We start from the raw sequence: 16,006 nt of genomic DNA on the forward strand, positions 1-16,006 counted from the left end.
AGCATAAAAGGAATTTTGCTCATCTGGTAAACTCGTGTCACTGGGCAGCTCGTGTCTGGGTTTCCCTATGTAGTCTGCAATAGTTTTCATGCCCTGCCACATCCGCCGAGCTTCAGAGCCGGTGTAGTAGGATTCAATCTTAATCCTGTAATAACGCTTTACTTGTTTGATGGTTCATCTGAGGGCATAGCGGGATTTCTTATAGGTGTCCGGATTAGTGTCCCGCTCCTTGAAAGCGGCAGATCTAGCCTTTAGCTCAATGCGGCTGTTAGCAGTGATATATGGCTTCTGGTTGGGATATGTACGTACGGTCAATGTGGGGACAACGTCGTCGATGCACTTATTGATGAAGCCGATAACTGAGGTGGTATACTCCTCAATGCCATTGGATGAATCCCAGAACATCCCAACATATTCCAGTCTGTGCTAGCAAAACAGTCCTGTAGCGTAGCATCCACGCCATCTGACCACTTCCGAATTGAGCGAGTCATTGGTACTTCCTGCTTTAGTTTTTGCTTGTATGCAGGAATCAGGAGGATAGAATTATGGTCAGATTTGCCAAATGGAGGGCGGGGGAGAGCTTTGTATGCATCTCTGAGTGTGGAGTAAAGGTGGTCTAGAGTTTTTTTCCTCTGGTTGCACATGTAACATGCTGGTAAAGATTTGGTAAAACTGTTTTAAGTTTGCCTGCATTAAAGTCCCCGAACACCAGGAGCGCCGCTTCTGGATGAGCATTTTCTTGTTTGCTTATGGCCTTATAGAGTTGGTTGAGTGCGCTCTTAGTGCCAGCATCGGTCTGTGGTCGTAAATAGACGGCTACGAATAATATAGATGAGAACTCTCTTGGTAGATAGTGTGGTCTACAGCTTATCATAAGGTACTCTACCTCAGGTGAGAAATACCTCGAGACTTCTTTAATATTAGACATCGCGCACCAGCTGTTATTGACAAAAAGACACACACCCGACCCCTTGTCTTACGAGACGTAGCTTCTCTGTTCTGCCGGTGCATTGAAAATCACACCAGCTCTATATTGTCCGTGTCGTCGTTCAGCCACGACTAGGTGAAACATAGGATATTACAGTTCATAACGTCCTGTTGGTAGGATAATCATAAGTCATCCATTTTATTTTCCAATGATTGCATGTTAGCAAGTAGAATTGATGGCAATAGGAGTTTACTCACTCGCCTACGGATTCTCAAAAGCAGCCTGTTCTGCTTCCTCTTTCCTCCGTCTTTTCTTCACGCAAATTATGTGGATCTGGGCCTGTTCCCGGGAGAGCAGTATATCTTTCTCATCTGACTCGTTAAAGGAAAAATATTCTTCCAGTCCATGGTGAGTAATCCCAGTTCTGATGTCCAGAAGTTATTTTCGGTCATAATAGATGGTAGCATTAACATTATGTACAAAATAAGTTTAAAAATAAGTTGCAAACAATGCAAAAAAAACTAACAAAATAGCACAATTGATTACGGGCAACTAAAATGTAATAGTTGTAATGCCATATGTTATAGTACGTGCTATTATACTACCTGCTGCTACTAGCTACATTGGGCGAATTGTTTCAGCAAAAGAAAAAGAACAAGTCATAAACTGTATTTAGACAGATTATGACACAGGTTGACATGACAGTTTCATTATATTGATATATCATGCAGTAGCACATATAACGTCTTTCTGTTTACTCAAGTCATCTTTCAGTTCACGTCTTCATATTCAAGTCACCATCTGCTCTAATACCTCCATGTAATTTATTCTATAGATTAGGTGACATAATAAATAATGTACTTGTCATACTTCCAACCTTCTCCCTACATACAGGCCAACTGAGAAGCTCAGTCATGCAAGGCCAAATGGGACAGCATTTGTCATAAGTGTTGGGGATGCATGACTTATGGCCTTATAATTTAGCTGATGTCAGATGTTAATACTCTAGATTAAATCTGTTATTTTAGTCTCATGACAGCTTTATGTAGGCCTTATGATGGAGAGTTTAGGTACATACAGTGGGGTCCGATTTTATTGACATCCTTGATAAAAAAATGTAAATACTGAGACTGTCAAGACTTCCGCCGAAGTCGGTCCCTCTCCTTGTTCGGGCGACGTTCGGCAGTCGACGTCACCGGTCTTCTAGCCATCGCCGATCCACTTTTCATTTTCCATTTGTTTTGTCTTTGTCTTACACAACTGGTTTCAATTCCCCAATTACTTGTACATTATTTAACCCTCTGTTCCCCCATGTTTGTTTGTGAGAAATTGTTTGTTTGTAATACGGTCTGTTATGTGGGCTCGCTTTATTGTATTATATTAGTCTATTTTGAGTCAATTACATTTATTTACTCATATCTGCTGTCCTGCGCCTGACTCCTCTACACAAGCTACACACAGACCACATTACAGAGACATGCTAACCTCTCCTGTTATTGGTAATGGTGAGAGGTTAGCATGTCTTGGGGGTATGATCATTATTCACTATTCATTCAGGATTATCTGTAATTATCTTCTACATGAATGTAGAAGTGTTTAGAAACATATTAGATTCTTATTTATAAGGTGCCTTGCAAAGGTATTCATCCCCCATGGCGTTTTTACTATTTTGGTGCATTACAACATGTCATTTAAACAGATTTTTATTTGGATTTCATGTAATGGACATACATAAAATGTCAAAATTGGTGAAGTGAAATGGAGAAAAAAAACTTGTTTAAAAAAAATTGAAAAAATAAAACACTGAAAAGTTGTGCGTGCATATGTATTCATCCATTTTGCTATGAAGCCCTAAATATGATCTGGTGCAACCAATTACCTTCAGAAGTCACATAATTAGTTAAATAAAGTCCACCTGTGTGTAACCTAAGTGTCACATGATCTGTCACATGATCTCAGTATTTACACCTGTTCTGAAAGGCCCCAGAGTCTGTACCACCACTAAGCAAGGGGCACCACCAAGCAAGAGGCACCATGAAGACCAAGGAGCTCGCCAAACACGTCAGGGACAAAGTTGTGGAGAAGTACAGATCAGGGTTGGGTTATAAAAAAACTTTTAACATCCCACGGAGCACCATTAAATCCATTATTAAAAACTATAAACAATATGGCCCCACAATAAACCTGCCAAGAGAGGGCCACCCACCAAAACTCACGTGCCAGGCAAGGAGGGCATTAATCAGAGAGGCAACAAAGAGACCAGAGATAACCCTGAAGGAGCTGCAAAGCTCCACAGCGGAGATTGGAGTGTCTGTCCATAGGACAACAATAAGCCGTACACTCCACAGAGCCGGGCTTCACGGAAGAGTGGACAGAAAAAAAGCCATTGCTTAAAGAAAAAAATAAGCAAACACATTTGGTGTTCGCCAAAAGGCATATGGGACACTCCCCAAACATATGGAAGAAGGTACTCTGGTCAGATGAGACTAAAATGTAGCTCTTTTGCCATCAAGGAAAATGCTATGTCTGGTGCAAACCCAACACCTCCCATCATCCTGAGAGCACCATCCCCACAGTGAAGCATGGCGGTGCAGCATCATGCTGTGGGGATGTTTTTCATCGGCGGGGCCTGGGAAACTGGTCAGAATTGAAGGAATGATGAATGGCACTAAATACAGGGAACTTCTTGAGGGAAACCTGTTTCTGTCACAGCGTCCACAGAAGTTGGCACCCCTCCCCGGTCGGGCGGTGCTCGGCGGTTGTCGTTGCCGGCCTACTAGCTGCCACCGATCTACGTTTCTGTGTCTTTTGGTTTTGTCTGTCTTGGTCCGCACCTGTTCCTTGTTATGTCATTAGTGGGGGGGTATTTCGTTTGTCTTTTTTGTTTGGGAATTTGTGCGGGATTGTTTCATGTCATGTTCTTTGTGATAGTCGGCATTTTGCGCTGCTTCAGCTACGCCGCGTAATTTTTGGATTAGGCATTAGGGTTGCCGGGCTGCGCCCCGTGTGTTTTGATTTTGGAGCTGTCCTCCTGTCTTATTATCTGCACACCCTGCCTTGTGGCGACTTTATTTATCAGTGATTATTAAACATCTGTTCAAACGGACCTCAGTCTCCTGCACTTGACTATACCCCTTTCCTGCTATCAAAGATATCTTTGGCAGTTTCAGTCTTTTAGAGATTTGAGACTGGGACGGAGGTTCACCTTCCAGCAGGACAATGACCCTAAGCATACTGCTAAAGCAACACTTGAGTGGTTTAAGGGAAAACATTTAAATGTCTTGGAATGGCCTAGTCAAAGCCCAGACCACAATCCAATTGAGAATCTGTGGTATGACTTGAAGATTGCTGTACACCAGCAGAACCCATCCTACTTGAAGGAGCTGGAGCAGTTTTGTCTTGAAGAATGGACAAAAATCCCAGTGGATAGATGTGCCAATATTTTAGAGACATACCCCAAGAGACTTGCAGCTGTAATTTCTGCAAAAGGTGCCTCTACAAAGTATTGACTTTCGGAGGGATGAATAGTTATGCATACTCAAGTTTTCCATTTTTTTGTCTTATTTCTTGTTTGTTTCACAATAAAAAATATTTAGCATCTTCAAAGTGTTGTGTAAATCGAATGATACAACCCCCCCAAAAATCTATTTTAATTCCAGGTTGTAAGAAAACAAAATAGGAAAAATGCCAAGGGGGGTGTATACTTTCACAAGGCACTGTAACACATTTGACTCCAAAATGACACAATACATTATTTACCATTCATTTCTATTGGGCACAAAATAATCTGATACATAACCAAACCTAACAGAAAATGCATCCCAACAAGTTTTTAGAGTCACAAATCTGATGTAGTTATTGTGTGCTCTGAATATGGGACCAAACACTAAACTTTTCACTTTTTTATTTTCAAGAATCTTTGGAGGTGTCAATAAAAAAATAGTATTCAACTGAAACTGCACTTCTCTGTGTCACGGAGGCTCTCCGCACTGCTAAAGCTAACTCTCTCTCCTCTGCTCTCATCCTTCTAGACCTATCTGCTACCTTTGATACTGTGAACCATCAGATCCTCCTCTCCACCCTCTCCGAGTTGGGCATCTCCGGCTCGGCTCAATCTTGGATTGCGTCCTACCTGACAGGTCGCTCCTACCAGGTGGCGTGGCGAGAATCCATCTCCGCACCACGTGCTCTCACCACTGGTGTCCCCCAGGGCTCAGTTCTAGGCCCTCTCCTATTCTCGCTATACACCAAGTCACGTGGCTCTGTCATATCCTCACATGGTCTCTCCTATCATTGCTACTCAGACGACACACAATTAATCTTCTCCTTTCCCCCTTCTGATAACCAGGTGGCGAATCGCATCTCTGCATGTCTGGGAGACATATCAGTGTGGATGACGGATCCTCACCTCAAGCTGAACCTCGGCAAGACGGAGCTGCTCTTCCTCCCGGGGAAAGACTGCCCGTTCCATGATCTCGCCATTACGGTTGACAACTCCATTGTGTCCTCCTCCCAGAGTGCTAAGAGCCTTGGCGTGACCCTGGACAACACCCTGTTGTTCTCCGCTAACATCAAGGCGGTGACCCTATCCTGTAGGTTCATGCTCTACAACATTCGCAGAGTACGACCCTGCCTCACACAGGAAGCGGCGCAGGTCCTAATCCAGGCACTTGTCATCTCCCGTCTGGATTACTGCAACTCGCTGTTGGCGGGGCTCCCTGACTGTGCCATTAACCTCTTACATCTAGATGTTCCGCTACCGGAACGCCTCACCAATATCCAATGATAGGGCGTGGCGCGAATTACAAACTCCTCAAAAATCCAAAAACGTCAATTTTTGTCACGATTGTCGTACTGTAGAGAAGACCAAGGCGCAGCGGATTGCGTGCTCAACATCATAATTTATTAAATAATGAGAACACGGAAAAACAAGAAAATAACGAAGGACAAACCTACAGTTCTACAGGCTATATAGATACTTACAGCAGTGCAAAATAAAACAACCCACAACCCCAAGAGAAAAACACACACCTAATATATGACTCCCAATCAGGAACAACGATATCCAGCAGTTCCTGATCGGGAGTCACACAGACTAACACAGAAACAGAACAACTAGAAACTACATACAACACACAACTTCTGCCACGTCCTGACCAAATACTAAACAACTACTCCCTCTGCTGGTCAGGACATGACAATTTTTCAAACATATGACTATTTTACACCATTTTAAAGACAAGACTCTCCTTTATCTAACCACATTGTCCGATCTCAAAAAGGCTTTACAACGAAAGCAAAACATTAGATTATGTCAGGAGAGTACCCAGCCAGAAATAATCACACACCCATTTTTCAAGCTAGCATATAATGTTACAAAAACCAAAACCACAGCTAAATGCAGCACTAACCTTTGATGATCTTCATCAGATGACACTCCTAGGACATTATGTTATACAATACATGCATGTTTTGTTCAATCAAGTTCATATTTATATCAAAAACCAGCTTTTTTACATTAGCATGTGACGTTCAGAACTAGCATACCCACCGAACACTTCCGGTGAATTTACTAAATTACTGACGATAAACGTTCACAAAAAACATAACAATTATTTTAAGAATTATAGATACAGAACTCCTTTATGCAATCGCCATGTCAGATTTTAAAATAGCTTTTCGGTGAAAGCACATTTTGCAATATTCTGAGTAGATAGCCCGGCCATCATGGCTAGCTATTTTGACACCCACCAAGTTTGGCACTCACCAAACTCAGATTTACTATAAGAAAAATTGGATTACCTTTGCTGTTCTTTGTCAGAATGCACTCCCAGGACTGCTACTTCAACACCCAATGTTGTTTTGGTTCCAAATAATCCATAGTTATATCCAAATAGCGGCGTTTTGTTCTTGCGTTCAAGACACTATCCGAAGGGTGACGCGCCGGCGCATATCGTGACAAAAAAATTCAAAATATTCCATTACCGTACTTCGAAGCATGTCAAACGCTGTTTAAAATCAATTTTTATGCGATTTTTCTCGTAAAATAGCGATAATATTCTGACCGGGAGACGTTGTTTTCGTTCAAAGACTGAAAGAAGAAAATGGTGTCTTCACGTGCACGCGTGCGCCCGTGTCATTGTTCTCAGATCGACCACTTTCCAAATCCCCTACTGTTTTCCGCCCAGGGACTGCAGAGTCATCATTCCCCGTTCTGGCGCCTTCTGAGAGCCTATGGGAGCCTTAGAAAATGTCACGTTACAGCAGAGATCCTCTGTTTTCCATAAAGAGGCTATAGAAGGACAAGAAATGGTCAGAGAGGGCACTTCCTGTATGGAATCTTCTCAGGTTTTGGTCTGCCATATGAGTTCTGTTATACTCACAGACACCATTCAAACAGTTTTAGAAACTTTAGGGTGTTTTCTATCCAAATAAAATAATGATATGCATATTCTAGTTTCTGGGCAGGAGTAATAACCAGATTAAATCGGGTACGTTTTTTATCCGGCCGTGAAAATACTGCCCCCTATCCTAAACAGGTTAAACCCCTACAACTCTTCCAGAACGCCGCAGCCCGTCTGGTGTTCAACCTTCCCAAGTTTTCTCACGTCAACCCGCTCCTCCTCACACTCCACTGGCTTCCAGTTGAAGCTCGCATCTGCTACAAGCCATGGTGCTTGCCTACGGAGCTGTGAGGGGAACGGCACCTCCGTGCCTTCAGGCTCTGATCAGTCCCTACACCCAAAGAAGGGCACTGCGTTCATCCACCTCTGGCCTTCTCGCCTCCCTACCTCTGCGGAAGCACAGTTCCCGCTCAGCCCAGTCAAAACTGTTCACTGCTCTGGCACCCCAATGGTGGAACAAGCTCCTTCACGACGCCAGGACAGCGGAGTCAATCACCACCTTCCGGAGACACCTGAAACCCCACCTCTTTAAGGAATACCTGGGATAGGATAAAGTAATCCTTCTATCCCCCCCCCCCACCCTCCCCCCCAAAAAGATATAGATGTACTATTGTAAAGTGGTTGTTCCACTGGATATCATAAGGTGAATGCACCAATTTGTAAGTCGCTCTGGATAAGAGCGTCTGCTAAATGACGTAAATGTAAAGCTTGTCAAACATAATCTCTTTACTCTGAGCAATTGTATTAGTATAAAAAAATTGTTTAAAAAATTGATGTACAGTATAGCTCAGTATTTTTATAAATGATTTTCTACAGTCATTATTGTTCATCTTTATCAAGGGTGTCAATAATTTTGGACTCCACTGTATATGACAATGTGTATTTGATATGCAGTTGTAAAATATACATTACGTGTGGCACCATAGCAAATGCACTTCTGAGTTTCTACATGTGTTGAGTCTCCAATAAACATTCATCATGCTGCATATGGACAAACTGTGTGTCACGGTTGTCGTAGGGTAGAGACCAAGACGCAGCGGGGAAATGTACACTCATCTTTTTATTGGTGAAGAAGGAAAACACAAAATACGTATACGAAACAAACACAAACGAACTTGACAGTCTTGTCAGGCTCACAGCTAAACAAGCACAATCTCCCACAAAATCCCATGAAACACAAACTCCTAATTATAGGACCCTCAATCAGAGGCAACAATAACCAGCTGCCTCCAATTGAAGGTCCAACCCCAATTAACTACACATAGAAATACAAAAGACTAGATAGAACATAGAAAATATACTAACATAGAACATAGACTAACAAACCCCGAACCACATAAACCAAACACCCCTCTACCTAAATACATAGCCCAAACCACATGAAACAAAACCCCCTGCCACGTCCTGACCAAACTATAATAACAAATAACCCCTATTACTGGTCAGGACGTGACAGTACCCCCCCCCTCCCCCTCAAAGGTGCAGACCCCGGATGCACCTCACACAAATAACCAAAAATAACGGCTCCTGTGCTACACCCCCCCCCCCCTCCCTAAACCTCCTACAGTGGAGGTGGCTTAGGCTCAGGCCTTAATCCCCTACCTAACCAAACCACCCCCACTGCATGCCTTTGCCAGAGGCCAGTCACTGAAGACCCTGGACTGTCCTCTGGGAGCTCTGGACTGTAGGCCGACTCTGGGAGCTCCAGACTGTAGGCTGACTCTGGGAGCTCCAGACTGTAGGCCGTCTCACTCGGTTCTCGACTGTAGGCCGTCTCACTCGGTTCCGGACTGTAGGCCGTCTCACTCGGTTCCGGACTGTAGGCCGTCTCACTCGGTTCCGGACTGTAGGCCGTCTCACTCGGTTCCGGTCTGTAGGCCGTCTCACTCGGTTCCGGTCTGTAGGCCGTCTCACTCGGTTCCGGACTGCACACTGTCGCCGGACACTCTGGACGGGGTACTGTCGCCGGACACTCTGGATGGGGCACTGTCGCCGGACACTCTGGACGGGGCACTGTCGCCGGACACTCTGGACGGGGCACTGTCGTCGGACACTCTGGACGGGGCACTGTCGTCGGACACTCTGGACGGGGCACTGTCGTCGGACACTCTGGACGGGGCACTGTCGTCGGACACTCTGGACGGGGCACTGTCGTCGGACACTCTGGACGGGGCACTGTCGTCGGACACTCTGGACGGGGCACTGTCGTCGGACGCTCTGGACGGGGCACTGTCGTCGGAAGCTCGGGACGGGGCACTGTCGTCGGACGCTCTGGACGGGGCACTGTTGTCGGAAGCTCGGGACGGGGCACTGTCGTCGGAAGCTCGGGACTGGGCTGACGCACTGGAAGCCTAATGCGTGGGGCTGGTAGTGGAGGTACCAGACTGGGGACACGCACCTTAGGGCTAGTGCGAGGAGCAGGAACAGGATGAGTTGGACTGGGCTGAACCACTGGAAGCCTGGTGCATGGTGCTGGTTTAGGAGACGCCAGACTATGGATACGCACCTCAGGGTCAGCACGAGAAGCAGGAACTGGATATACCGGGCCATGGGTAAGTACTGGAGGTCTGGAGCGCACCTCTTGCACAACCCGTCCTGGCTGGATGGAAATGGTACAGGGCGAATGGGGCTGTGCAGAGGCCTGATGGTTGCCGTGCGTAGAGCAGGCGTAGGGTAGCCTGGGCCTAGGAGGCGCACTGGTGGCCAGATGCGCTGTGCAGGCATCCTCCTTCCAGGCTGGATGCCTACTCTAGCACGGCACTTGCGACGGGCTGGGATCGCTCGCACCGGACTGTGCGTGCGCACGGGCGAGATTGTGCGCACTTCCGCATACTCCGGCGCTCTCCCCTCCAGTTGCTTCCCATAATAAGCACAGGGAGTTGGCTTGCGGCTCAATCCTGGCCCCGCCAAACTACCCGTGTGCCCCCCCCCAAATAATTATTGGGGGTGCCTCTTGTGCTTCCCCATCGGCGCGTATAAAGCCTCATACCAGCGCCGCTCCGCCTTGGCTGCCTCTATCTCCTCTGGTGGGCGACGATATTCCCCAGCCTGGTGCCATGGTCAAGCCCTGTCCAGAATTTCCTCCCATGTCCATGATTCCCGACAGTCCTTCTGTTGCTGCTTCCTCCGCTGCTTGGTCCGTTGTTGGTGGGAGATTCTGTCACGGTTGTCGTAGGGTAGAGACCAAGACGCAGCGGGGAAATGTACACTCATCTTCTTTTTATTGGTGAAGAAGGAAAACACAAAATACGTATACGAAACAAACACAAACGAACTTGACAGTCTTGTCAGGCACACAGCTAAACAAGCACAATCTCCCACAAAATCCCATGAAACACAAACTCCTAATTATAGGACCCTCAATCAGAGGCAACAATAACCAGCTGCCTCCAATTGAAGGTCCAACCCCAATTAACTACACATAGAAATACAAAAGACTAGATAGAAGATAGACTAACAAACCCCGGACCACATAAACCAAACACCCCTCTACCTAAATACATAGCCCAAACCACATGAAACAAATACCCCCTGCCACGTCCTGACCAAACTATAATAACAAATAACCCCTATTACTGGTCAGGACGTGACACTGTGTCTGAATTGAATCTTGTTTTTTGATGCATCTCCTAACCTCCCTTAGAAGAGTACGGATGAGTGTCTGGTAATCTGGATAGAGAGTGCTTCTACACTTGCACAATTTACTGTCATAGAGAAATATAGCAGTGCAGTTGTATGATATATTTTCATATTGGAAAAATGACAGCCATACATTAAAGGAGACAATAAAATGTCACTGCTTTGTCCACTTGATCTTATCACATGTCCATCAGACATGATTCTCACAAAGAATGACAGCAATATATACTATATGCAGTCGATAAAACATAGTTGATTGTTAAGTTGTCTGCTAAATAGCTCTCATAATATTTGGTTCTAGCGTTGTTACATAATCAATGGTAAGTTCAGCGGATACTTATTTTAGCATTCATGAATATTTAATCTTAATATAACACCATGCACTGTGGTTAAAACAGTGGGGAACACAATCTGAGAAATGGATTTTAGAATCTTGACTGTAACACACCCTAATGCCTCCAACGTTCATAAAATATCATCTTGAAATCCTTAAATGAGCCATGTTTGGCTATCATCTGTACAATTCATAGCTATGTATCATATAGTGCAGATATAGGCCTAGGTTGTCCACAGCTTATTTGTCATGCCTGACTGATACAGGTATTAAAAAAGTCTGACTGATACAGGTATTAAAAAAGCTGATCATAAAATCATATGCTAATAAGTCTCAGCTGTCAAACTGTTTGACATTGCTGTGGGTGGCTCTAACCCTGCCCGAGGTTAACCAATGGATCTTGTTCTCCTGTTAGGTCTGATACTGTCCATTTTCAAAAGAAAACCCCTGCGGGATTGCAAATGTCACAGAATGTCAGGCCAATCGTACTGTTCTCAAAGCCAAATGTTAGTTCATGTATTATGCCGGTTTCCTTTCTACCGCACCAGGTGCTCCGTGATTGGATAATGGGTTTAAGATGCGTAGATCCTCACCCCTGTCATATGTCGACATAGCGCACTGGGATTTCACGTGTTACAGGGGGCAACAGGGGAAATAGCATTGTTTTCACTATTACTGTACTTGATGGGGCCTGTATTTGCATCTGCCTTAAAGATCCAGTAATGGATTCTTGCAGGAACTTATTTGTATAATGTGGTGAAAAGAAAAACAAAGGTTTACTGTATCTTAGTGGCATCATTCCAGAATAACTATAGTGGAATAAGCATGTGTATTTATCTTAAAGATTAGACAGGATTAATTAGTAGCACGTTAATGGCCATCCCATTGTACTTGCACAATTATCCTCTTATGATGTGCCTTCTCACACTGTGGACTAAATAAGACCAGTATGGTCAAATGGAGTGAGACTGGCCCAATACACCCTGGGTGACGCTCAACAGCTGTAGCCATGCTGACATGGTCATATAACCATAAATCTAACGACACCACTGTGGCCGTATGGCATCGCTGGAACAAGGGCAATATTACCTACTGATCATCGCCCAAGCACTCAACAACTCCAAAATCTTGAAATGAGAACAACCGTGCTGCTGAGATAACTTAAGTCCAGATAGTATTTCAAAACAGAAAGTAGAGACTTTTCTGACTGAAAATTGAATATATTTTACTGTAGAGCCTAATCGACACATTTAACCTAGATTGCAAATAAAAGCATTACAAAGCAAACACATTATTGAATCAACATTGACTCTGTACTGGTACATAGCGCTGCTATTGTTATTTACTGCTGCTCTTTAATTATTTGTTATTCTTATATCTTAATGATTTGTTTTTTGGGGGGGAGGTATTTTCTTAAAACTGCATTGTTGGTTAAGGGCTTGTAAGTAAACATTTCACTGTAAGGTCTATACCTGTTGTATTCGGCGCATGTGACAAATACAATTTGATTTGATTTTGATTTGATTTGAACAGAACGAGTTCATATCTGTGCACATTTGTACTCTCTCGATGTAGTATGCAATAACTTGTGTAGTATGTCATAACTTGTGTAGTATGTAATAATAGGTGGTTTGATGGTTCATTGCAGTCCAACGTTCCTCTTTTTGGGGTTTTCTTCTTTTACTGGTAGTTGATAGATTCCACCCACCTGGTATCCCGGGCCTGAATCAGTCCCTGATTGGAGGGAAATAATGACAATCTTCAGTATTTTTGACCTTGAGGTCCGGAGAACCCGCGCTGTAGGCCTACATAATGAAAACATGATCTTGAGTTATACTGACAATCAGAGAGCTGCATTCCTCCCCATAAAGCGAAAGTATTTACCTATGTTGGTCCTTCTCCACCATTTTTATGGCTCATGATACCTCATCATACATGTAGAACTCACCCCTTGCTCTGCCCTGAGGCTATCCTGATGACGAAAAGCTGGAGATAATGATCATAATTGTGTCTGATGTTAACAGCAATTCACCAATCATGAAATAAAGACACTATTAGTCACTAATGGAGAGCGCTACACAATATAGATTCATAGTAAAGGGACATTAATTCTTCAAGGGGCAGGTGGAAGTGTGGAATTAGGTAGTAACATTAAATCACCCATCTAGGTTGGTGGAGAGAGACAGACAATAGGAGTTCTCATTGGCATGGGGGTGTGGGCGATCACCTGTAAGAGCTTTGTTGAGATATCTTTGCATATGGTTAAATAATGCTGTATGCTAATATTGCAATTTTGAGGTGTTAGAGGAATTACAAAGCAATACCTTTTGGCCAGATTAAATACCCATAACATGTATCTGCTTGATTGAGATATAATATGATTGTAATTCTAAACAAAATTGTATATTGTTAGGATGCATACATCTCCAGGTATGTTATTAAAAGTTTAGTACTTACACATTTCTAGAATTCCTGAATTCTCTGAGAAAGGTTCCATCACAAAATCAGGGACAGATTGTAACAAAGAAAAGCCACAATCAGACGAGATTAGGAGCAGGGAGCAATCACAGCGCTACAATTTAACCAATGATCAATTTAAATCAGACGAGATTAGGAGCAGGGTGCAATCACAGCGATAGAATTTAACCAACAATCAATTTAACCGACACGATCAGTCCAATTGCACTTTATCCAAGGGCATGCTAGCAACACGGGAAGATGCCTGCCAACAGTAAGGGGATGTAATTCTGTGGTCTGCTATTGATAAGCCAGTTTCCTCTTGGGTATAGTTAGAATGGGGCTTACTGGAGCTTTACCTGTAAGCCACCATCACTGTGCATGTGAGTGATGGAGGAAATTATTTATCTGGCTAACACCTGGAGATGTAAGTGATGGAGTGAGGTATTCTGTATTTACTGTGGCTGATAGGTTGTTATGTATTTACCAATTGGCTGGCTATCACCCAGGGGGACTGTTAGGGAAGGCTGTGGAGAAGGCTGGTGGAGGCCTGGGCGATGAGTCGAGTAGGAGACACAATCAAAATAGCACCTCCTGCTTTTGGAATGTTGTTTACTATGTCAATGGGTTTATTGGAGAGAGAATAGGGTTATCTGACCTTATGAAGGTTGGATTGGACCTCCGGCTTCGACAAAACAACAGTAGAGAAAAACAGAGGGAGTTAGGTTACACCTAAATGGATGGAAATAAGGAGAGCATTTAAAAAAATAGACTCCGGTATACTCTAGCCTCTCTCTCTCAAGTTTTATCTCAACAACAGGAGTTCATTTTAAACCAGACTCTTTCCTCCATATTTTACTTTTTTGAGAGCACATTGAAGGATTTCCTTGCAACGGAACCCATCTCTTGTAACCGGCATCGCATTACAATAGGGCTAAGTGTAGTGTGTTATTCCTTTTGCGGATGTTGGCTGGTGAAATAGTTGCTGATGATAGGGTGTTCTGAATTATGTGCATCTAATCACAGCTCTCCTGACATGAATTACAACAATCCAGGAGACGTATTGGCTTTTGTAGACTGGTATGATTGCCCAAAGGTTTTATTTAGTGAAATGTTTGGTCCAGTGATTTATGAACTAAAAATAAGTATTGAATACGCTCCTGATAAATAGGATAATAATTTAGAGAGAGGTATTACTGCATAGCGTGAGATGTATTGGGGGGTGTGTGGGGGGGGCGTGGCAGATAGAGGTAAAGACTGGGAAAGCATTACAAGAAGAGGGAGAAAGATTACACAGCAAGTAATGTGATGTGCATAAGGTTTGTGTCCAGCGACATTATAGGGACACACCACAGTATTTGTCCCTGTGTGGTTGTGGACCAATTACATAATCATTGTTGAAACAAAACAAACACTGAACTGATTAATGTTATCCTTTGATATTGCTCTAGCAAGGTCTCTCTCCCTCAATCCACCAAAACAGAAACAAATGTTAGGGCCACTGTGTTGACATGGAATAAAAGCTGGATACTGCACCTTTAAATTACGCCCAAAGACTAATAATAATTGTCTTCAGTTAAAAGATCAGTAAATTATATTACTGTCTCCATGGACTAAATCTGTGGGAGACCTGAGCGAGTCAGTTATCACTCAGAAAATACTCCTCAAGCAATAAGAACCCAACTCCAGTCAATGTGACTCACTATTATGGCAGACGACACCACAGAATCAGGTCAGAGGTGAACATAGCCAGACCATTTTGGACCCTGAGGGACAGTGTCATTTCAAGGCCCCAGTTACATCACCAACACACTAGATTTCTGACTCATCAGAAGGGAATTCAAACGGTGGAGCATCAGCTGACCCTGAGTTTCTAGGGGGAATATATGAGTATCAGCAGAACACTGTGGGAGGATAGAAAGACAAAAGCACAGCTTGGCTCGCTACAAGATACACTCATCCTCATTCCTCACCCCTCAGGCCTCTTGCTAAATTACATTTGGCAAAGACAAGCACAGAGCAAGCCCTTCAGGGCCTTTTGTTTTGATATGTAACATTAACATGGGTTAAAAGTAAACTGAGAGAATGGGCAACCTCAGCCCGCATCACGCTAATGACGAGTGTGGAGGGCCCACTCTCCAAGTCCAGTGACTTTGCACTTTTTACCATGCAGTTAATTAGAATGAGATTCACCCGGCTTATCCTTCAACCTCTCCTGCCAGGGGGTGTATGAGGGAGGGTGGG

This window comes from Salmo salar, chromosome 17 (assembly GCF_965601325.2).
Source record: "Salmo salar chromosome 17, fSalSal1, whole genome shotgun sequence".
In the NCBI taxonomy this organism is placed as follows: Eukaryota; Metazoa; Chordata; class Actinopteri; order Salmoniformes; family Salmonidae; genus Salmo; species Salmo salar.